Below are 25,770 nucleotides of genomic sequence, written 5' to 3'. Positions count from 1 at the left end.
ACTGTCTGACCATAAACCCATAACATGTACCTTTCCCATGATCATAAAAGTAACTATGAAATTCCATTTTTGTGATCACTTCCTTGTTTCTTATAGAAGGACCCTCTTACTTCTGGCCTAGGCCACTTCATTCTTCTACCAAGGGAGAAGATAAGTTTGGCCTGGCCATAAATTATATTTTTACCTTGCAAAATCTTAATGTCAGCTCCTGGTTTTCAACCCCTTAACTATGTGGTTGCATTTGTCTGTAATTCCAAGACCAAGATCTTGTCAAAAAAGGAAAAGAAAAAGAGAGAAAGGAAGCAGGGAGGATGGATGATGATGGAAGGAGGAAGGAAGGAAGGAAGAAAGAAGGAAGAAAGAGAAAAGAAGAAGGAAAGAGGAACAAAAGAAAGATAAGTAGTTAAGAGAGAAAATCTGACTCAGCTGAAGCTCATGCTCTCTGTGTGAGAGAGCTGCCAAATGAGAATTAAGGGCACATGAGGAAATAGTAACAAAATAAAAAGAAACACAGAGATGTTATTGTAACACAAGTTGAAATCAAGGTTGAAAATCACTAAAATTATAATCTTAGATTTCACTAGAACTAAATGATACTTTCTCACATAAAAATCTTACAATGGTTAGCCAAAATAGTGCCCAGTAGCAAATGCACTTTTAGGCAGCATACATATATACACACAGACAGACAGACATATTCAATTTTAGAAATTAAAAAAAAAGGAAATTAGACACTCCTCAAGAAACGGTTACTGAAGATAAAAGAGAAGGCAATGAAAAATAAAAGCAAAACAAACTTTAAAAAAACACTCTCCCCCTACACACACACACACACACACACACACACACTCACACAGCTGAATTTGTAGTGATTTAATTTTAGTAAAAATAAAGAGACGCTACATACATTTGCACACAGGGTGTCACAAAATCACACAAGACTTCTAAAAGATAGTAGCCTAATAAGGGACATCCACCATTCTCCCGCTTCGATTCCCCATGGAAATGGAAGAAAAACAAAACATCATTATGAAAATACGAAGAGAACAGGAACGATGCCGGCAGTGGGGACAGTTAAAGAACTGAGAACGGTGCAGAGGTAGTGACTGGTGAGGTCGAGAGAGCTGGAGTCTAGAGAGCACAGGAGCAGACGCGGACAGAGTTCATTGAGCCCAGGTTTTAGCCCTTGGAGCCAGCCTGCAGGTGGAGCTGGTAAGCATGCTTAAGTGCGTATTATTGGGCATTGTATGTGGTTTCTGATGTAGCAGCTGGGGTGGGGCCTGAGGATGCTCAGGTGTGGTTGCTCTGGGGGAGCATTTCCAGAGTCGCTGATTTGGGGCCTTGGAAAGGCAGAGGACTTCCATGACGGAGGACAAGAATATGCTACCAGAGGAAACAAGAAGTCTATCCAGCCTCCCCACAGAAGGATGATTGTCCCATCTGCTCTTCGAGCAGCATGTTCAACCCCTGGAAGCTTCTTTCCTTCAACAAGTCAGCTTAATCTTGTTCTTGGAACTCCGGTAAAAACGAGCTGGGAGTTCGTGTCTAGTGTCTGGCCTCCTTGGAACGAGTGCACCCCCGGAACATCTGTAGAGCCGAAAACCGGTTTTGGATCTGTAGAGGGGGGCTCTGATTCCTGTCGCTTCTCTCTACGCTGATGGGTTAGGGGATTCTCTTACGTCCTCAAGAAAAGAACTTAAAAATGCTTTGATATTATTTTTAGAAAATGGAAAAAGAAACATGTCCATCCTCTTCTGGAAGACGTAGTTCTCCTGTTCAGGAATCGGGTTCGAACATGCGCATTCATAAATGGTGACCCCCTTAATATCCATATTTATAACGACAGCTCCTGCCAGCCCCGACCAGGATGGTGCAGCTGCTATGTCTGTAACTCTAATAATGTGTCTTAGAGCTGAGATTTTCTCACAAAGTTGCATTATTTAGGGGCAGACAAGAAAGCTGCAATTCATGAGACAATAATCATTTTCTCCCTAAAAAAATGAATGAGCGTGACTCTATGTGTCTTCTGACTTATTATTTTAAAATAGCTCGAGTCAAATGTTTATACCTTTAAGCGCTGTTTTTGTTTCTGAAAATCCTATAATTTAACAAATGTTACTTTAAAAATGTAAGAGTCCAAAATCAGATGTACTCTAAGCTGCATTTGCCTTTTCTTTACTTGTGTGGGCTTCTGGCTCAATCTGTTGCAACTTTCAGCTGGACACAAGCACACATTTCAGAGGAAATCTCAGGAATTTAGCTGCCGGGTCATGTGGGACCAGACAGACCCTGCAAACAGCACCCCGTATGACATCCAGAAGAGCTGCTCCCTGTCATGCCAAGACTGGTGAAAAGCAACTCCCTTCCTGTGCAAGCAGGTGTGCACGTGTGTAGGCTTGCATGCTTTCGTGCATTTGTGCGTGCGTGCGTGTGTGAGGACAACTTGGGTGTCGCTCGTTTCTGATGCAGGAGCTCACCGAACAGCTCCAGAAACCTGCTTGTCTCTGCCTCTCTGCTGCTGGGGCTTACGAGTACACACTACACGTGATTTTGTTTCTTTGATGCGTGGACTGAGGGATCAAACCCAGATCCTCATGCCTGCACAGCCCTCACACTGTAGAGCAATTCTCTCAAGCAGAGAACTTGTGACAAAATCCACTCGCACCCCAGGCGTCCCTGCTTTCCCAGCAACTTCCTTCTTCGTTAACTTTCCCATTTCACCACCAAAGCAGTAGTGAAAAGGGCTGTTGAGCGTATGTTGAGCGTATGCCCAAATGCCGTAATCGGTATGGTACTTAGCTGCTCTTTCCATCTCGCTTCGCCCTGTGCTAACTGTAAGGCTTAGGCCCTGCGGCACCCTCATGGCGGTGAGCAGACTGAGGTCACAGACTTCCCAATCTTCTCGTGGCTTGGGGGAAGAGTTGAGCCCAGTCATGACTGATCCGTTCTGAAGTGCACTGACCCCATCAGAGGAGACGCTAAGTAGGAGATTAAGAGGACAGTTTCTCAAGGGTCATTCAGCGGACTAGTTCTCTGGAGACTCACCTGTGCTGTACCATGCGCACTGAAGACCTGATTCTGCAGTTCCCGCGAACGCTTCTGTCCTTGCTTGTCACCAATTAATCTGTCCATTGATACAGACAGGCGTTTTCAAAGCTTGAATTTTTATCTTCCTTCATTAGAGTAATCTGACTCTTTTTAAAGGTTAAAACCTCATCTTTGTGTGTGAACCCTCTGCCTGAGCGTATGCCACTGCAGCACACGCGCGCCCACGGAGACCAGGAGAGTGTGTCACAGCCCCTGGAACTGGTGTGGTGGTTGAGTCACCGTGTGGGTGCTGGGATCGGAGCGAGGTTCTCTTCAAGAGCAGCAAAGGCCCTTCAGTCTGGAGCCGTCAGCCCAACTCACCCCCACCTCCCCTTTAAAGAAAAAAGCCCCAGTTGTGTATCAAACGTCTCTGTTTTCTGCACTTGCTGCGTTCAGCTTTGCCCTTAGTAGGTGCGCGTGTGTGACCGATTAAAGTAAGCGTTGCAGTAAAGTTCTTCTACTCCAACTTGTAAATTATGGCACTGCCTGTAGCTACGCAGGCAGGAGAAGGCGGACAGAGAATGTAAATAATGTGCTTTCTAGCTAAGGGTCAGGAAAGCTCCATTTTTTTCATTTTTTTTCCTTCTTCAAATTGTTCACATGTTTTTTGTCACTCATAATTCAAAAACAGTTAAATGGAAAAACTTCAAGTGCTATATATATTAGTCCTTGATGAGAACTAGCATGTAAGAATAATTTTACCTGTGTGGAATTTAAAGTTTTTTTATTTATTGGGGGTTAATTTTTCTTTTCACGGGAGAGCACCATGAAATCCCCACAGGCAATACCATTTCTACCAGGCATTGGGCAATCGTTTCACTAATCTAAGGCTTCATTTTTGAAAAATAAAATGTGCAGCCCCCTTCCTCGAAAGGACCAAGTCCTTGCCGTAAAAGGTTCCCTGTGGGTCTGAGTTCGGCATATTTACTTCTACAGAGTGGCAGCGTATCCCCTGGCTCTATTTTCATTCACTCCGCATCGTTCCAGTTCACTGTTGCCTCTCGACCTTTTAGGGAGAATTCCACAAGATGCTCTGCCTCAGGAACATGGCTCGCCCTGGGGCCAAGCAAAAGAAGGTCAATGGCACCTGCCTCAGATGGCCTGAAAGCAAGCTCTGCCATGCATAGGGAGAGACTGGTATCTTCCAAACTCATCCGCTCGCCCTAGCTTTCTTCACCTCCCTGACCCTGTAAATGGGAAGTCCAGGCTTCCCCCCTGGAGCGCCTGTACTCACTCTGTGAATGAGTGTGGCCTAAAGATAACCGTCTAAATGCTTCCTTGGCAGAGCCAGAGTCTAATGGAGGCTGTCGAGTCTTGGCTAGCAGGTAGGAAGGGAGATTTGAAGTTGTAGCTTATGGACCAAGCACGCTTTCTTTCCATACTTCTTGCCACAGAAACCCTATGGCCATAAACTCCCTTCCAGGAGGAAAACGAGTGAACCACAACTTGTCCATTACGGGAGGGAAGAAGGCCACGATGCTCTGCCAGGATGAAGGATCTTTGGCTCCAAAAAGTCTCAGGGTTGTTTTCAGCTCGCTGTGCAGAATTGCTGAACCATCATCTTCAGAGAAGGGATAACAGAGCAAGGAGTCATTAAGAACAGCCTTGCTCATTGATGACGTTTCCTTCACACTCATTTTATTAAATGCTTTTAAAGCTTGCCACCAGATAGGTTTACAGTGCATTAAAAGGCCTACAGAGGGCCAGCCTAATCTACTACAGGAAAGGAGGAAGGGCTGTGAACGCCTGCATTGTGCTTGCTGTTGCGGTTCATACTGCCATTAGCAACTCCACTTGTGGTATGCAGTTCTAGCCGCAGTCTGTGAAGGCGGCAGACAGGACGGGAGCCCTCAGGCAACATGACAGACCAGAGGGGCTTTCCTTCCCAGGGAGGCATCCCTGGGTAAGGATCCACAGCCCTTCATCACCTAGGAAATGCTGGTCTATCTCCTGTATTGCTGTTTAGGTGTTTTCCGGAGGGTGAAGAGATGCTGCAGAGTTAGGGCATTAGCTGCTCTGTCCTTTAAAAGGATTCCAAGCAGCTATGTATTGCTGGCCATGGGTGGGGCTGGGGGGATGGGGAGGTTGGGAGGGTTGAAGGTTGGTTGGTTGTTTACGCTAATCATTTTGCAACCTGAATATAATCATGGAGTAGCCGGAAGTGGGTGAAAGGAACAAGAAAAAGGTGTGGACAGCATGGCAGAAACAGGCTTGAAGCCCCAGCTGGGGAACTCATCCCGGCTAGACGATCAGCCAGGCTGGATAGGCCTGTCTTAATGGCCCTGCTGGGGAATTCGTCTGGGCTGGAAGATCAGCCAGCCTGGATAGGCCAAGAACCAATGAACCTTTAAAAAGCTTTAAAAGGAAACAGATGAAAAGAATAAAGAATCCGCCAGGACACACACAGGCCTAAAAATGGACGCAGAGGAATCCCAGAAATACTAAAAGGAACTTGTATAGTGCGGTGGGAGAAGAAATTCAGGCTGGGGCTGGCCATCTGGGAAGCAATCCTGTGCTCTTCGTGGCTGGCAATCGTAAGAAGATACACCACAGTACAATAAACACTACGCCCGGCGAGGAAAGGCCTGGCGGGACTAACAAGAGCACAGCTCTCAGCTTTGTACCTGCAGACATAACTTAGAAGCACCACTCACACTGCGTCCCCCTCTTTGTTCAGTGTCCCTCGTGACACACACCCTTTGCCTTCTTTCTCTTTTCCTCACTTAGGGGACTAGGTCATACTGTCTGGCACTTCCATTATTCCCAATCAGGTTTTATATGAATTGCTGTGTGGAGGGAATGCTCAGGAATAATGATTCAGATCCTGAGAGACGGCATCAGACATCAGGCTTACATGTGGTCAGGTGAGTCTATTTGCCCATGCGCTGTCTATGCCACCGCCACCGCCACCGCCACCGCCACCACCAACTACAGAGATTCTGTTTCCAACCGTGTAAGTAAAATACCTTCAATTTGAAGCACTTTGCAACGATAACAATACTTTATCTCTCCTCAAGCAGGTCACGGTGAGCAGTGCAGGGACATTCAAACCCTTCAGCAAGTGCGGTGTGTCATGGTCAGAGGAGCCGCCTCAGGCTGCCGTGGTCTAAGACAAAACTTCACACTTCTCACAGATCTAGAGGCTGAAAGGTTCAAAGCAGTTTGCTGAGAGTCCAGACCTGTTTTTCAGATTTCTTGAATGTTCTCTCTCTCAGAAGGAACACTGTGTTCTTAGGGTAGAAAATGCAGGGTCAAAAATGCTATAACAGCTACATCAAGTCCTCCTTATTGAGGTGCTCCCACTATACAGTTAGCAATGGAAATAGCCCCCCCCCCAAAAAAAAGAAAACCATGGTCACACTGGCCATTAAGTTTTGACACATGGCTTTTAAAGGGAACACACTGAAACCTTAACATTGAAGAGCATGCCCTGAGCAGGCTGCAGTGGCAGAGGCACACCCACGTATTCAGGAGCCAGCAGCTTTGCCCATCTTGGCCTTGCATACTCTGGGGTAGCATTGACTACAGTGAGGCTGGGAAGGGCCAACAGAACCACTTGCTTGTCATAGAAGGACATAGGAGTGACTGATGTCAGCCTTACCCACCAGATCCTAGTAAACTAACTCTGAATTCACGTCATAGAAAGTATGTGGGATTCAGTGAACACTTCAGGAAGACGGTGTCGAAGCTGTAGAGTACAAATTTGTTTTTACAACTTTTGTGGTTTATAACGTATTTCTAGTTCCAACTAAGAAAGTTGGTTATTAGAATCATGTTACTTCAGGAACCGTCTGGCTTTCATATCTGGAAAGGAGGCAGGATCACTGAGGGAGAAAGTAAGGAAGGGATAGGCCCATTAGACCGAGGAGGGCAAGAAGACCCTCATCAGAGACAGTCACGTTTTTGTTCCACGTCATGTGTCCACTGGATATGCCATCACCAATATCCCTACGCCCACTAAAGGGCTTGATACACTCTTCAGCATCATTGTTCACATAGTTAGTGACAAGTTGTCTCCTGATTGCCAAGATTTCTAAGGGACAAAGCATCTTCTTAGACAGCTTAATAATAGGGATGGTTTAAAGGTCCTTATTTTTTCTGAACAGTATGTTGTGTTCGTAACTTTTACAAGGGTAGCTGTTCAAAGGGTGGAAACCACCTAGAGTTTGCTTTCCCCATGAGATTACGTTGGGGACACAGCAGTGACAAAAGAGAAGAGAGAGAAAGTACACAGGGGCCTGGGGCCAGGGAATAGACAGATGCACTGAGAGAACAGAAAAGAGTTTAAAAGTGTTTTTCAGTGTGGAGTGTTACAGTGAGAAGGCAGCCTGCCACGTGTGGTCAGAGTGGGGAATTCCAGGTTTATGTTCTTGAAGTGGCTTGTGGTGAGAAGTCAAAGCATAGGTTGATCTGGGGTACTACAAAGAGTTGAGGAGTTGCTGATGGTGACAGAATGGCCATCTTCTGGGTATACTAGCAGAGGACTTTCATATAGGAGATGGGGTTTGGAGGATCATAGAAGATGGCAGATCACAGTTTGTACCACAGCAAAACTAGCTTTTTTATCAGGAAAAGAAAACTTATCTTTTCTGGATAATCCAAAGGACAAAGTTCCCGTCTAATTTAGGTTTATTTTACCTTCTTTACAAGCATCTACTTGAAGCAGAACTTGTGGTGGTCTGGGTGAATCCAGGAAAGCTGTTGTTGGCGAGTGGAGCACACATAGACTAGGATGCAATCAGAACGTGGAAAATTCTAGATGAAGCCTTGAGCGAGGGATGCTTCATTCCTCCCAAGGTAGGTATTCAGAGAAGTGACAGCGATGGAGTTGAGCATTGAAGAACACAGAATAGTAACAGTGGGAGCAGACAAGGATAGATGGCCACCTAGTTATACATGGTTTACCTATGTAAATGCTCATGTCAATTTTAAAACAACCCTGGAAAGTTGGTTTTTTCCTTTCCTCATTTTACAAGTGAGAAAACCAGGAACTCGGCCAACCCCACAAAGCTACTGGGTACTAGTGCTAGAGTTCAATCCAAACAAAGTGGTTCCTGAGTACACAGCCAGGATCACTGCCCCACACAGGGGTCAGTGAGGTCCCCCAGGAGCCAAGTAAAGGCAGAGAACACAATGTTTGGTTCTGGGAAACTCTGATACTATAATGTATTAGGTTATTACCTGATAATTTTATGCAGGGAAGCCTGAAGGAAGAGGGGTAGGGGGTAGGAGAGGATCACTATGGAGACTGAAAGACTGGCTATAGCCTAGAGCATCCTGTTGTGGGTTAAAACATTTACTATTAATATATCTTTTAGTTAAGCAGCGATTATTCCTAAACAGCTGTATAACCAAATCACCACACAGAGACCAGGATTTATTTAATTAACCTAGAGCACAATGCTGGGCAATAGTTACTTCATCCTAAACCTCCAAGCCTGCAGGGTTTCCTACCATTCAGATTTTACCCATTATACTTGCTTTCAGTCATATCTTAGGTCTGGTTCATTTCTCCATGTGGTTCCAAGACCTCTCCTGCAGATTCTCCTCCTCTCCTCCTCTGCTTCCTCCCTCTTCCTCCCAGAATGCCTGACTATATCCTCTCCACTGCTCAGCATTGTGGCTGGTTGTTTTAATTGACAATATGGAGAACAAATGGTGGCATGTTTACACAAACTTGAGACAGGTGATGCTTAGAATAAGCATCACAATGCAACGTCCTGATTGAAACCAGATAGTGGGGGAGAGAAATCAGCATTTGAGTGAACAAGGGTAAATTGTTTACATTCACAAGAACATTATACCAGCAGCACCCTCTCTGTCCTGTGTGGAATTTTCATTGAACAGCATCTCTTAGTATCCAATAAAGGATGCAGTTTATTAGTAAAAAGGATGCTCAAGTGCTATGTTAACCCAAGCTCAACTTGCACATTTTATATAACCAGGATCATACTCTATATAGAATCCTGAAGTGTTTTTTGTTTGTTTGTTTGTTTGTTTGTTTGTTGTTGTTTTAGCTTAAATAAGATGAGCCCATGAGGGTTGTGGCTTTCAAGGAGAATCTCAGAGTCAATCACACTTTTCCTGGTGAGTAAATTCCCAATAAGGCTGCTATTCTAGCCCTAGAGAAAACCATTAAGCTTAAGACACTTCCTAAGGAGAAAAAAAAATATTCTTGAAGCAAAGAAATGCTTTATTGGAAATCTCCCATAGTGTTTTACACAGGACCCTGGCATTAACAATTGCCGGAAGGACTATAAATCAGTCGTTAGACATTAGTATTTGTCTGTCGATATTGTTTTTGATTATGATTCCCTTTTATATTTTTTTCATTCTGTGTTCCTTAGAAGCCCTGCATTGATATGCATGTTTAGATCAGACACATGGGAAGCCACTCTCTTGCCCAGGGGGAGAAAGATACAGGGAACAAAATAAAGTACTGCCAGGGGAGGGTTTGGAGAGCTTCCTCTCCTTCCCTAACACACGTTCCTTCCCATGACTTAGGTAAAGATGTCACTGCTGAATGCATCAAGTCACTCCTGCTGGCTCTGGATATTCCTGCTGAGGGAGCGTCTCCATTTCCTAAGAATCAGGTCTCTTTGTATATGTATTTACTACTTTAATATAGTTCTTTTCAAAGTACTGTAAGTTGGTTGGTGGGTGCTCTAAACCGTTAACCTTTCGAATTCTCACTCCTAAATGCACTGTTAATGGACTGTGGCAAGAGAATTTAGAAGCAGAACCTTCTTGAATGATCTCCATGGTTTAATCTGCTTTTCTCAATAGCCTTGTACTTCAAGGAGAATCTACTATTTATAATTTTTAAAATTAAATGAAGGAGAAAAGAAGCATTTCTTTTTTTTTCATTTTGGTTCTTTATTTTGATTCTTAATTTTCTTTTTTAAAAAAAATGTATTCACTTTACACCTCTATCATAGCCCCCTCTCCTCTTTTCCTGGTCCTACTGTCCCTCTCTCTTCCCCTTATCTCCCTTTCGCTACTCCTCAGAAAAGGGGATCTCTCTCCACCAACCCACCCCAGCACATCAAGTCACATCAGGATTGAGCATTTCCTCTTCCACAGTGGCCTGACAAGGAAGCCCCACCAGGGGGAAATGATCAAAAAGCAGGCAACAAAGTCTATGTCAGAGACAGCCTCTGTTCCCCTTACTAAGATACCCACATGAAAACCAAGCTGCCCATTGGCTACATATGTGTAGAGGGCCTAGGTCCAGTACATGCATTGGTTGGTGTTTCAGTCTCCGCAAGGCTTTCTAGGCCCTGATTAGCTGACTCTGTTGGTTTTCTTGTGGAGCTCCTGTCCTCTCTGAGTCCTTTTATCCCCCCACCTCGCTATTCCACAAGACTCCCTTTGCTTTGCCCCATGTTTGGCTGTGAGTCTCTTCATCTATTTCCATCTACTGCTGAGTGCAGCCTCTCAGAGGACAGCTATGCTAGGCTCCTGTCCGCAAGCATAGCAGAGCATGGTTAATAATGTCAGGGGTTGGCTTTCCTCCATGGAGTGGGCAGGTTGGGCCAAGCATTGGCTGGACATTTCCTCAATCTCTGCTTCACCTTTATTCATGCACATCTTGTAGGCAGGGTAAATTTTGGGTCGAAGTGAAAAAAAAAAAAACAAAAACATTTCAATAGTATAGAAGAATAACTGCAGCCAGAGCAAAGTTTCTTGCGTTGAGCTACCTGCGTTGGGCACATGTTCATGCATGTCTTGTTTTCGTGTTTTAAGCGTGAATATGCTGAAGCTGTAGCAGTTTTATCTGTGAACACTGCTCTGCACACTCCCCCTACTGACACACCATGTGCAAACACTGCCTCTGTGTGTGAGAGAGGGAATTTCCCCAGAGGCCCACAAAGCATTTAATGAAGTGTGAAGCACAAACATTTCATTACAACATATTGTGTACTTTTGCCTTTAATAACTACATTCTTCACCCAAGAAGTCTCAATAGCTTTCAGAAATGAATTACAGTAGTATTATTCCCCCAGAATATAGTTTTTTCCATGACAGCAACAGCACTTTCCTAAACTATTGTATTTATTAGCAACCTGTGGCCCTCCGACACCAGTGCCATTTTCATCGACCCTGATCGAGTGTGTATCATTTAAACTTCCTTTAAAAATTATTAAAATAATTTCATGTTATTGGATTCTCTTGCCTTAATGTTAGGCAATCAGTACTGAAAATGATGCACTCTCAGGGAAAATGTGAAGTGGGCCTTTAGTTTCATGAACAGTTAGACGCTCCAATGTAAGGCACAGTGTTTAATGGAGGGATTCTGTGAAGCACGGAGGCTTTCCCCTGGATTGGGTACCTCAGAGGCACCTATAGAGGGATTCTGTGAAGCACGGAGGCTTTCCCCTAGATTGGTACCTCAGAGGCACCTAGGCACTACATGGAGGGATTCTGTGAAGCAGGGAAGCTTTCCCCTGGATTGGGTACCTCAGAGGCACCTAGGAACTACATGGTTTGATCACTCCATACTATGAAGTCCAGGTAAACCATCTTCTGCCTTTATGCTCCTCCTGTCTGAGGCCTCATGAACTTTTCTGAACACTAAGGAGACTTACTCAAAAGGAAGCAGCCTATCCGTGACTGACTCTGAGCCTCTACCAGTTACTGCTGTGCAACATCACAAGTCCAAATCAACCTCCAGATCACTTTTCAGGTGTTGGCGGTGTGCGTGCCACTGTGCTTCAGAGCCCCAGACACCAGCTGTTCGTGAGTCTGGTCCAAGTGGAAGGAGCAACAGAAGCAGACCACACAAGAACCTGTGTGGAGGTTGAGGTGGATGTTCTAGGGTGGTATTTGTTCTTAATCTCAAAGGACACTGAACTCTTGAAATTGCTCTGGAATGTCACTTTAATAGTTCTTTAAGTTTGAGTAGAATCATTGTTGTGTCTCTTGGTTTCTTGGTGCATGGCTTCCATCAACAGTCTGTTTGATCAGGTTCATGGAAGCATCAAGAGGAAACTTAAGAGCTATAGAATCTTGGACCAGTGGCAGGTTTGTGCCACCATTCTTTCAGAATTGTTGTCATGATGGTGAATTACCAAGGACAGTGCAAAAGCAGCCACCTTTCCTCGTACTTTCTTCAGCAAACTAATATTTCATTAAGCAAAAAACAAAAACAAAACAAAACAAACCCCACTTATATGGTTCCTTGAACTGTTCCATTAGTGTCCATTAAACTAACAATTTACTACTGACATTTTCCTTAGATCTCATCCACAAGGTGCGCTGGGATTCTTTGATAACTCTGGGGTTGGAGTGATAGTCTGTCATTATGGCAGACTCATTATGGAAGATAGAAGGGACAAAGCAAATAGTTTCTACGTGTAGGGTAGCTGAGGAGTTGAAGATGACAATATCCCTTGACCAGTATGATACACATGAAGAGCAGTCTTTTTCAGTGATGGCCATTGTGGGTTATCACTGAAGCTAGTTGTTTAAATGGTTTAATAGTGTGCATTTTAATTACCAGTAATTTGCCTAAGTAATAATTCATACCAAATGCTCATCATTTTAATCTTTTAGAGTTTTTCTTAGAATGCTATTGAAATCTGTGTTCTTAGCTAGAGAGTGGGATTATGTTTAATTTGATAATGTTCCCTTAGGTAGAGTTTGAAGAGAAGAATGTAAGGAAAACTATCCCAGTGAATTATATATCTGTAAACTATAAATATTATTAGATGTGAAGGCTAAAATTTTAGACTCCAGAGTTCTGAACAATTATTCATCTTGGAAAGGGGCAACTGAACACATCTGGTTTTCTTGAAGCTCAGCAAGGTCCAACAGCTTCATCGATGGTGAAAGAAAACAGGTGCAGCTGGCCAGGGCCCACCATCCGCAGTCGTAACTTCATAGAGCTTCAAACACTGCACTGCTTGATTTAAAGGGTGGTAGTTCGGTGATCTAAATCAAATAATCTCTTCAAAGAAACATCAGGGTTTTGACTGTCTCTGCGGCTGCTTTCTAAGCTCTGCTTTCGCTTTGGCTTGTTCCCAGAGTACTTGCTACAAATTCACCAGGCATTTCTTCCTTGACCACATAGTCATTGAGCGTGTTCCCTCCTACGGGCCAACAGGAGAGACAAAGAAGGATAGCCGTGACTTAAGTACTCAGAAGGCCTGCTGAACCTGGTAGGTTTTGTGGACTGGGTGACTCGGCACCTTTCTAACTGACCCACTTCTAGCCTGTCTTCTTGTGTAGCTGGGATCTCACGCGAGCACTGGACGGCGCCAACTAGGTGTGCCTCAAAGTGAAAGCAATCAGCAATCAGCGTGAGCTTGGGTCAAGTGTGTGGAGCATGAATACCTACTGGAAACATTTGATTTTTCCCAAGGCATCAGAGGCGTGAGACTCTATTTTTGGTTCCTGGTGTCTTAGGTACCTGAGAGGAGGCGATCGCAATGAGTGTCTATGCATCTCCGTGTCTAAGAACTCAGTTCTTAGATGCACAGTTCTTGAATACGAGTGGCCGAAGCTTGGTTCACTGGCCATCCCAGAAAACCTGTGAGCTATGAAATAGCCTGTAGTGAATGCCTTCCTGCTCAAAATAGGCACACTAGGTTCTGCTGTCTGTATCAAAGAACCCCGACCTTCACATGGCACTCGGCAGAGAGTGTGGTACAGATTACTTGAATGTTAGTAAACTGATTAGTGCTGAGAGAGCGGAAGGTGGAAAGTTGGGAAAGTTGGGGAAGTTGGGTATGAGCATTACTGCTTCCTATGTGGGTGTTACAGAGAAAGCTGTTGATACATAAATGCTCTGAAAAAAATGGACAAAGGTAGACTTTTGGGGGTGGAATCAAGACACATCAAGTGAAAGAGAAGCACAGAATAAGAGATAGGAATGGGGGCAGGGCAGGATCTTGAGAACATAATAAGCAATAACGAGATATAATGAGGTAGAATGCTAAGAAGATAAATAGGAAATAATGAGATGGGAAAGGATCACTGATAGATTTGTTCATTTAACAAGTGTTTCTTGAGACCTTGTCTGTGCCAGGCATTGTGCCAGACAGAGCTCCGCCTCATGATTAATCTAGCAGGGGAGTAAAGACGAGGCTTTAGTGATGGGAGCGCTGGAGGCAGGGAGCCAACAGGTTTTCACCTGGTCTAACGAGAGGTAGTGATCAGTAGCAACAGGAAGGGAGTTTACTGTATGTACAGTTGTCTTCTTTACTTATCCATTTTAATAAGAAAGCACAATATTTACCTTCATTTATGGTTAAAATTTACATGCAGATGGAAATGGTGGAGAACTCCCCTTTCAGTGGACTAGGAGAAGAGAATAGAGAAGAAGGAGCAAGGGTGGGACGGGGGGAGTTGAGGGAGGGGACTTCAATCAGGATATATAATGTAAAATTGTGAAAAAATTAAAAATTAAAAAAATAATAAGTAAATAAATAGTTAAAAGTAAAAATAAAATTTTAAAGCTTAAAAAATGTTAAATGTGAAAAAATTAAAAATTAAAAAAATAATAAGTAAATAAATAGTTAAAAGTAAAAATAAAATTTTAAAGCTTAAAAAATGTTAAATGTGTGTGTTTAGGCAAACATGATAGTTGTTGCTTATGGGCTCCTGAGCACATGAGTATCAGTTTCCGTGGGGCTTCAGCTATGTCGTAAGTATTTAAGAAATCCTTGATTGGCAGAGTCAGGAAATCTCTGAATCTGTATACAAGTGCAGAAGCTTACCAAGAACTTGAAGAGCCTATAAACCCTATGCAAGGCAGGGTTAGCACAGGCCCCGGGAGTCCATGAAAACTGACTCACCTCATGTCTACTACAGTAGGAGACTGGTCTTCCTGACTATCACCAGGAATCCTTTAGGAGTAGATGAAGCCCAGAAAACAAGGTTACAATTATCAAGTATCTTTGGGTTCCAAGGGTTTTGGTTTATCCAGCTGTCTTGGGTATGCTCTTCTGGCCCATGGTGAACTGTTCCTTGACTCCTTCATTAGCCAAAATAACTAATGCCAGCCTTGGTGAAAAGCAAACTTTCCCATGGGGATTGTAATTCAAGGAAGGGTGTGTATGAAAGCAAAGGCCTTTCAATTGATCTAAGCAAATTTCCTTAATTCCTCTTTTGAGCATCCAACATTCCCAGTCTCTCTCCAGCCGTTTCTGTCAGATCACATTTATTAATAGCTCAGCTTGTTCTCAAATCTCTCTCTCTCTTCTCCTCTTCCTGCTCCTCCTTTTGCCATTATTCTCCCATCTCCAATTCTCATTAGTATTGTAAACAGAACAACTAAATTATACAATTTATCATTCTCTCTTCTGGGCCTCCATTTGGGTTCTCACTTTCCTCATCTCAGACCACCCAACTATCATGGACATTTCCTGTATTGTCTAATAAACATTTATCCATTCTGTTCTACAAGCGTCAGTATAGAGTACATTCTGGGAGAGTCCTCATTGGAGGAGGACTCATACCCCTGTCAAAGAAAGAGAGAAAAAAAGAGCAAAACAAATAGATGTCAATCTATAGAAAATTATTCCAACAAGGTTTAAGTCAATTTTTAAATTGCATTAAATTTTGAAGTTGTTTTCCCTTGGGGGAAAAAAGGAGGAAGAGATTAATTTTAAAAGTCCTTTAAAAAAATCTCTTGTCTGTGCCGGGGTTCTTGGTTGTAGCCCATGGCAGCTCGGTCTCCAAGTGGGTACCCTAGTTATAAGACCTGGAGACTCACTGCTCAGGAGCTCAGGATCATGCCCTTCCCAGGAATTCTCATAGACCACAACTCAATGCAAAAGCAAGAGGTTTATTGCTATCTCGATAGGGTCGCCCCTCCAAAGACAGGAGACGACCCCGAACATGCAAAGCACAGGGTTTTTCTACCTGAAAATCAGATCACTTTTGCGCTATAGTTTACAGCTGGTTGTAGATAGTTTACAGCAGGTTGTTTCTCAGAACAGTTTACCCCGCCCTTCAAGAGCTCTCTGCACCTGGCTTCAATTCAAATAATCACAGTTGTTTTTTCTCATTCCCAGGTGGTCCCTCATAGTAATGGCAAAAGGGACTGTCTCTGACATGAACTCAGTGGCTGGCTCTTTGATAACTTCCCCCTGAGGGGGGAGCAGCTTTACCAGGCCACAGAGGAAGACAGTGCATCCAGTCCTGATGAGATCTGATAGGCTAGGGTCAGATGGAAGGGGAGGAGGACTTCCCCTATCAGTGGACTCTGGGAGGGGCATAAGAGAAGAAAAAGGATGGAGAGTGGGCTTGGGAAGGGGATGAGAGAGGGGGCTACAGCTGAGATACAAAGTGAATAAATCGTAACTAATTAAAAATAATTAAATTATTTTTAAAATTTAAAATTTATTTTAAATTTAAAATTTAAAATAATTTTAAATTATTTTTAAAATTATTTTTAAAATTAATTTAAAAAAATTAATTTAATTTTTAAAATTAAATTAATTTTAAAATTATTTAAAATTTATTTAAAATTATTTTAAATAAAATAAAATTATTTTATTTAAAATAATTAAATTATTTTTAAAATTTTAAAATTTTAAAAATAAAAATTAAATTATTTTTAAAATTTATTTAAAAAAATAAATTATTTTTATCTCTTGTCTAAAACAATAAGAAACAAATGTAATTCATGTGTCTTCTGTCACAGCAACTCTAAATATCACCTTTTAAAGAACAGGTGTGCTTAATAAAGTATTGGCCTTTGAAAGTTTAAATTCTATATATTTTACCATAAATCAATTAAAGCCTTGTATATGTTTTACATAGGCATTTGTAACATATAAAAAAAATCAAAGGTGTACACAACAAATAAAAACATATGTGTATGTCTAAAATCCTTCCAAAACCAATTTAACTTATTAGATAGCATAGAATAAAATTAGTTCTTTGCTCCTTTTTGAGCTAGGAATGTACTGATTCTCTTGAATGAAAGGTGGTGGTGTCTAAAGAAGGATGTTCAGTTCAGGCAAGGAAGCTTGCAGCACTTTCCTCTGTCTGATGGGTTTTCTGTGTCTTGTTTACATTAATACCCATCAAAGCCTGGAAAGACAAAGCAAAGAGCACCTAAAGTATAGGCGCCTCCGTGCAATGCCCTGGCTTCCCAGGACTCCAGGGCACAAACCCCTCTGCACCTTTTCAATCCTGGGTTGAAGAAAAGTTTCAGTTGGTCTTTCTTATCTGTGCCCCAGGCCAGCCCCTTGATTGCAAAGATATCTATTTCTCAGCTCAGAAACTTTCAGTACAGATGACTCTGTGGTCAGTCATTTTTTTTAAGCAAAGGGTGTCCCCAGGAAGGAAGGTCTCCACCCACTCTGTCTTAAATCTTAAATGAGGCATTTCTCCACATTGGCTTTTGCTAAGAGTTATTGATGTTCTTGTTTGAACAGTAAAACAACACATTTAACTTGGAAAATTATCATTTTGTAGTTTTAATATTTTCCATTGTTTATTCTAGCAAACACACACACACACATATATGGATGTTTATACTCTGCATTGTGGAGTCATATAATGAGGCAAACTTATCTCTAATATTATCTGTCTGTGTCTGTTTGTCGGCCAAAAACCACTAGCTTTTTCTTTGTCTGAGGATGCTTCCAGAACATTAATTGCTTTGCATTCAAAATGTAACCATATTCCATAATTTATTTCAAAATGTCCCACATTGTTGCATTGTAAGACATTACATCTATGTTATCTGAGGAAAGTCCAAAGAAGCCAAATTTCTTCATGGGAAATATTTTATTGTTTTCATAAAATGGCACAAAATTGCTTTTAAGAATGCCACCAACGGTGCGAGAGACAAAACATTCTGGTGGCCATTGCTCAACTTAAGTCTTTTACTTATCCTTTTACATTTGTTCTTTTATTTACTGTTTTTTTTTTTAAACATGTGTTTGTTATATGTGTGTGCATGGTACAGTATTCATGTGGAGGTTGGAGGACAACTTTATTTTTCTAGAAACCATTTTATATTAGTTTTCTATGGCTACCTGACATTTTTTCACAAACTGAATGGATTTAAGAAGCACAAACTTGCTGACTTTTCGCCCTTGAGATGAGAAGTCAGGAGTGGGTCTCAGTTGATTAAAATCAAGCTGCCAGGAGACTTCTATTGGAGAGTCCATTTCTTTCTTTTTCTTGCTTCTGGAGGCTTCCTGCATCCCTTGGCTCATGGCTCTTCCATCTTTAAAACCTTTACCCACCAGGGAACTCATTCTCACAGCAATATACCTGTAAGAGGAAGTCTTCTTCCTTTCTGTCCCTCATTGTTTGTCCCGGGATAATTCAGGAGAGTCACAAACTGGAGGTCATCTGATTTATCACACAAGTTCTATCCAATTAAATGCCTTCATTTCTTCCTTGCCAAATATTGTAACATATCACAGGTTCTGTGGGTTAGGATACCAGCCTCAGAGTGCACTGTTCAGCCTACCCTTTTGTCATTGTAAGGAAAAATCCAGCATAGAAAAGGATGATTAATGGGTTACACATGCAGCTGGCGTTCTGTGTTCCTGCTGTAACCTGCAGGTAGATGCATTACGTGTGTGTTCTTCCCGGTATGCTGCATTTCTGTATATAGGGCTCTAGAAAAATCCTATGCTTCCTTCTGCACAATTCCTCTGTTAAAATGGAACTTCTAGTATCGGCTCTATTGGCATCATTTGTATAGCTCTAGATTATGACAAGCAATACTGACACATGAGCTTTAGCAAGGAAATCTGGAGGAAAAATTCATTCCTCTCTCTAACGCAGAAAAATCAATGTGTTAGGTGCTTTCATGGCCTCGCTCTCTGTCACTGATGTCACTAGGGCTTCCGAGTGTCCTCTTGCTTTTGGCATGGCTTTTTGGAAAGGCAGAAAGGGGTTACTCAAGAAGCAGTCAGCTGAACTTTGCAGCCGCCTTCCTCACGGATGTTAATTCAGCGCAGAGGGTGAGCAAGTGTCAGCTTGCTTCATGAGCGGCAGTTCCTATAATGGTAAAAGTCTGTGGCAAGGTCTAGGTAAAGAGCCCGGAGATATTTCCCTTAAAGATGGGAGAAAGAAAGAGGACCAGACACGATGGCTCAGCTGTGTCAAGACACACTCCAAAGTAAGGGAACAAACAGCGCAACATGGTGTTGGCACCGCTGGTTTTCGGGGCACAGTTGGGCACAATGTCAACATCAGTAACTGACAGGATGAAGCTAACTGGTGTGAACAAGACATCCATCCCAGTCCTTCTGAGGAAGCTTCTAAATATTAGTTGTCTGGAGCTATTGATAAGCACGGATGCATTATTAATGACTCCAGCAGCCGGCTGGTGCTCCTCAGATGGCTCAGGCATTTTGCAGGAAAGGCTTCTGTGACGTTCTGCACGGAGTAATGACAGTGTCTGTCTTAACTCAGGCAAATGGCTGTTGGGAGCTCTGGGGAGACTGCGAGCAAGCAGCTGTGTGGCAGAGACAGTCAGAGGGCCACCACCTGCTGAAGACAGGCCGGCAGGCAGCAGCCTGCTGAATGCAGACTGCTTAATAATTCAGGGTAACAGGAGCCCTTGTCTCTTCATGGCACTGTTTCTTCATCAAGGGCTTTTCATCATCCTGATGAGCCACACAGAGACTCTGAGACTAAAGACTCCTAGCAATTCTCCAAATTCCAAGACTCAAACTTGGCAAGGAAATTTGCTGTACACAAAGATCCATTTTTCTTATTTCATCTCTCTCTCCTCCTTTTGTTCCTTCCTTCTTGTTCCTCTTCTTTTCCTTCCTCCTTTTCTTCTACCAATGTCATGAGAATATCAGACAAATATTAGGTTAGAAAGAAAAAGCTTTAGAATCACTCTCCTCCATAAACATTTGATGTAGTAAAAGATAATTTGCATGTCTGGATGATGCCCTTCTAGGAGCATCTGGAAAAGTCTGCGTTCTCAGTGAAGCTTTTTTACTGTAATTGTCCACAGCCGAGCAGCAGATGAAACCACTTTCCTGTCACTCGAAGAAGAGAAACTCTAGGCTCTACAGAATGGGACTGACCACCTGGACAGCCTGTTAGCGGTTCCTTGTGAACGCTGATTCCCGTAACTCCTAACATTCCCAACTGTAAGGCTTAGTCTGTCACCCAAAATCTTCATGGGCAAAAGCATGGTTTCATGTCTTAGTCAACTACTAATTTTCTTGACGCTCCTCTACATCTGTTTGACAAGGGTTTCATTGACCAATATAAGATAACATATCAAAAGAAGACCTCAAGATGTTTGCTTGGACTCCTGGAAGACTCATGTAAGGGTCTGACTCAGCTGAAACATGTCTCTGAGGCTCTTTTTTACCCGTCTCATGTGTGGCTCTCAGAGTCGGACTCCAGCAGGCAGAGTGGGCTATGTGTCGCAGAGGGCACATCTAACTGTGGAACACAAAGGCAGGAGAAGGACAGAACCTAATGATGGGTGTGGTCCCCTAGGGGCATGTGTGCCTTCGTTGCTTAATGTTTTAACAGGAGAGTTTTGTTTAATTCTGGACAGTTTACTCTGGATGATAGCTCTTGGCAACTGAACATGATTCCTTCAGAAGCTCCACAGTTAGTTTTGCTTTACGTTCTGTCTTTTGGGTCAAATACTTGATTTCAAAAGAGAAGGAAAGTTACGTATTTACTAGGAGGGGAATATTGCTAAGGTGAAGAGAGAGACTTCTCAGTACCGACGCTATGGGAGTGTCCCACAGCCACACCCACCTACATGCCACTAATTAATAATATCCAGTGAGGAATAAAACTTAATATATCAAAAAAGCAGTGGGACGTGGCTGGAGATAACTCTACTGTCTAGTTCACTGTCACTACTTTTCCGCTTTTGAGTGGGACTTAAAGCAGGCTTTCTTAGTCACACTTATCACCCCAAATCGTTTTAAAATCCACCTACATAATAAAAAAATGAGATCTGACATGTCAGCATGTTCCCATGCTTAAAGTATCATTTGCATTTCCTAGGGCTGTCCAAACACTCAGGGTCCATTTTCGCTTAAAGAAAAGTAAAAGTTCAGTGGAGGCAACGGAGTTGCTCTCAGGTTATCAACTGTGAAACAGAAGGAGGTGAACTGCTTCCTGATAGACTAGTGTATCGTTGAATTTAACAAATAGCAATGGCCTTAAATATTTTAGTAAAATTTTGGTATAGAAAAATCAAAGGATCATTTGTCAGTTTTGTTTCATGAGCAGACATACCATCTGCCAATTAAGTTATAAACATTGCTGAAAGGTAGGGAAGGATAGGATTCGAACTTAAATGCTTAAAACTTTAAGCATGGGGGCCTGGAGAGATGACTTGGCAATAAAGAGTACTTGCTACTCGTGCAGAGGCCCAAGGTTCAGTTCCCAGCACTCACATGGCAGCTCACAACAACTCATATTTCCTGTTCTAGGGAATTCAATGCCCTTTTCTGGCCTTCTTGGGCACCACACACCCGCACACGTACACATACAAGGACAAACACACAGGCAAAACACTCAAATACTTAAAATAAAAATAAATCTTAAAATATGAAGAATGTGTGATGAGAAAAATCTCTAATCAGAAAAAAAATCTCTAATCAGAAGTATGGTGCAAAGGTGAGAGAATTAGATACAACCAACCTTGGTGCAGACTAGAGAATTAGAAAGTTCAGAGAGGCCATGTGAGTGAAAAAGAGCACGAAAAAGTTGGAGCTAATGTTATCGCACTGAGTGAAGCTGGGAGAACAAGGAGGGCCAGGCTCTTGTTACAGGTAGGGGATGGAGCAAGAAATGTGGTTGGAGACCACCCTCTTGGCTAGCCTCCAGCTTTTCCAGTCCTTGTGTTGTTAAGTGGAAATACAACAACTAAATAAACGGTGGTGTGAGAACTGGGGAGGTGACAGGAAAAGATAAACAAAGTGCAAATAGAAAACAGCAGCTGGAGTCTAGCCGCCAGGCACTCCTAAAGGTGACAGCGAGACTGGGCTCTGAAAAGGTCCTACTACATTTGGGGAAAGGTCATTTCAAGTGAAGAGACCCTCACGGTGTTTGGGGGAGACTGAACGTGTACATGAGAGGTATGATAGGTGGGGTGACCAGGGAATGAGGCCATTCCAGTGTTTAGCTCCAGGTCAGCCGAGAGGGGTGGGCACAGAAGAGGGGTGCTGTGTTCTGTGGATCACTAGGCCTTTAGCTGACATTTGGAAAACAGACTAGAAATGAAGCGAGGAGGTCAGGAGTCTGTGGCAAAGACTCAGGAGAGCCATGAGAGCCTTAGACTGGGATTGGCCATGGGTTGGATCAAGACCTTGGAAGCAGAATCATGAGTATTCACTGAGAGTTTGGGTGTGTGGGCAGGGCAAAGGAGAAGAAGGGACAGCATGAAGCTCCCCTTCTAGCCCATCATGTAAGGGACAGTGCCGTCTCTAGAGGCACGGTACTTAACAAGAGGTTAAAGAGCAAATTTTTCTAAGACTTTCAAGATTTCCACTCTCTATAAATAATCAATAATTAAACATACATAGGGATTCTGACGTAATGAAACATAAAGCTCACTTAAACCCTAGTGTTAATTCTAAAAGCCTACCCTTTGAAACACACATTATCATTTTCATGAATGATTTTTACTTAAAATCTGGAAGTTAATGCCCTAAAAATAAATATACTCGTCCATGGCGGTTCAAGATCATTCTATTTTTTTTTAATGTAATACTTTAGAATGTTTTCTTTATTTCAGTCAAACATTGACTCAGATGGTTCACAGCTATGCCTCTCTTTTTGTGTCAGCAATAAATATTCATTCCTTTTGATGGTGGGGGTTAGATTCAGCTTCATAACTAAATACCTCTAAACTGAATCTGACCTTAAACAATGGCCCTAATCATCTTTTCCTACCAGGACTTTGACCAGATTAATAATAAATAGCAAAGGAAACAGACTGTTGGAGAGTGTCAGTTCTGCCCTGAATTTTGTCAAAATGGTGAGCCGAGCGACCCTAAAGGCAGAAAAGGGTTGATGCCCCTGGAAGGCCGTGAAGCCTGCTGTAAGGATAATGTGTAGTCGTAACTACACAGCAATCTTCAGTCACTCCCATTGTCACCTCGTGCACAGGTGCTTCAAGCTTCTACGAAGCCATGTAAACATGACCTCCTCAACCTTGAAAACAAAAGTTTCCACAGCTCATGGCAAGAGGAAGTCAGTAATGCTTCCCTTGCCGGCCAGTCGCTGTTCACTCTACAGAGCTTCTCCTTTGAAAGATGTATTTTTAAGTGTCTTTCAAAGAAGTTTGGATGTGGGCTCCTTGTGGTGCCCAGGAAGTGAAACGAACCGTAAATGAGACACATCAAAAGTAACTTACAAAGAACTTTTTTAATATTAAAGTGATGAATCAGAGTTCAAATTAACAAGTCAAGGAGTCCGCCTGTAATGAAAATCTTTTTCCAACATAACACTTCATTATAAAGGGAGTTTTTCTATAATAGAAGCAAGTGTAATTACATTTTTATATATAATTAGGACATTATTATCATTTCACCATATCAAAGTTCATTATAAGACATCTCCAATACATTTTTCATAGAGCAAAAATAAAAAGAGAACAGGAGTCCTTCAATTAGACTCATATAAGGACATCCACAGAGACTGGGAAAAGCTGATCAAACAAGTCAGCTCAGAAGGGAACAGGTAGAACCCACGTTGCTTTTATGACACAGATATGGCATTTTCTTTTGGATCCTGCATAATCTCTAATTACCATTTTCACCACTCCTAGTCATCCACGAGAAACCAAAGTGTAGCGTTTTCAAGAGCAATGCAACTTTCCCAGCACCTCATGTCTGTCCATGGACTGGCTTGGAGTCACCCATCTTCATTGAACCTGATATGAACATCAGGGATGCACAGGGGATTTCACAAACACAGCTAATGCTCCCTTCTCTCAACCCACTGTGACTAGGGACACTTAATTCTTGAGAACCCTGGCACTGTGCTACTTTTTCAGAAGAGAAAGTTAACTTTTAAAAATGGAGTGCGTGTTTTAACTGAGGCCAGAGAACAAAACGTCTCGGTGGAACATGAAGACTCAGCCATGCACAGGGATTTGTAAACACGTGTGTGAAGAGATTTTGGCTTGCAGGGATCAGCATATGAATATGTTCAAAGTGAATTGAAACAATATGCATTTTTCATGCTGGGCTGCATTGCAGTGAGTGCCGCTTCTGGAGCAGGGGCTATGAAGGGAACGTGGTCCTCACTGCCCCTCTCAATGCTGTGGGCAGGCTTCTTTTCAGTTTAGGGAAGACCCTCGCTGAGAGGTTACCCTTGACCTGGTCAGGTGTGGCTTTCAGATGCTCATCTGGCTCCACCTGCAGCATACGCCAGGGCGAGAGAGAGAGAGAGAGAGAGAGAGAGAGAGAGAGAGAGAGAGTTCTTTCTGACTAGAACAATGAGAGGACCCCACACTCAGCCCCTGGGCTAAGGAAGGCCTCCGCCTTCAAGGTAGTGAAACAGGGACTTTCACTTTGCGGGCCTGGCCTGGGGTCTTTAGCTCTATGTAAAGAGCCTGCCCAGCTCCAGCCTTCTTTGTTCCTGGTGGAAATTAACTTGCCTTCCTACTCCCGTAAACCAGACTTAGTGACTGGTAACAACATACCACACTCCTGCTCCTGCTTGATGGTGCTTGCGATGCTCTTGAGAAAATCTTTACCAATTCAAAAACTAGCCTGGCGCTTCTGCCTTTTCAAAATCATTCATGAAATTTAGTCACGAATACTTAAAATTCTTCATGAGAAATAATTCCTTATAACTGGACACTTTCTTTTCTCTCTTTTATAATAAAATAATAATATTATTAATATTATCTAAGATTTAATATTAATAATATTATTTAATTTAGTAATTCAAATAACATTATTTTATTAAAGTGATATTAAAATAAGTAGAATTAGGTTATCTCCGTGCATGGTCCTTGGTTGGAATATCAGTCTCAGAAAAGACTTCTGAGCTCCTTGAGGAGCTCCTGTCCCCTCCAGGTCTTTCTATCTCCCTCTTCTTTCATAAGATTCCCTGCACTTTGCCCAAAGTTTGTCTGTGAGTCTCAGCATCTGCTTTGATACCCTGCTGAGTAGAGTCTTTCAGAGGCCCTCTGTGGTAGGTTCCTGTCCTGTTCCCTGTTTTCTCCCTCTTCCAAACATCTATCCCATTTGCCTTTCTGAATGAGGATTGATCATCTTACCCAGGGTCCTCTTTATTTCTTAGCTTCTTTAGATGTACAGATTTTAGTGTGTTTATCCTATATTATATGTCTAATGTCCACTTATAAGTGAGCATATACCATGTGTGTTTTTCTGCTTCTGAGATACCTCACTCAGGATGATTCTAATTCCCACCATTTGCCTACAGATTTCAAGATTTCTTGCTTTTAATTGCTGAGTAGTATTCTATTGTGTAAATGTACCATAATTTTCGTATTGATTCCTCAGCTAAGGGACATCTTGGTTGTTTCCAGATTCTGGCTGTTACCAATAAAGCTGCTATAAACAAGGTTGAACAAATGTCCTTCTATGCTTGACCATATTTTGGATATATGCCTAGGAGTGGTATAGCTGGATCTTGAGGTAGCAATATTCCTAATTTTCTGAGAAAGTGCCAGATTGATTTCCAAAGTGACTAACCCTGCTCAGATGTAGCCCATGGGAGCTCAGTCTCCAAGTGGGT

This window comes from Psammomys obesus, unplaced genomic scaffold (genome assembly GCF_907164565.1).
Source record: "Psammomys obesus unplaced genomic scaffold, mPsaObe1.curated_primary_1811, whole genome shotgun sequence".
Classification (NCBI taxonomy): Eukaryota; Metazoa; Chordata; class Mammalia; order Rodentia; family Muridae; genus Psammomys; species Psammomys obesus.
Note: the sequence above shows the minus strand (reverse complement) of the source record.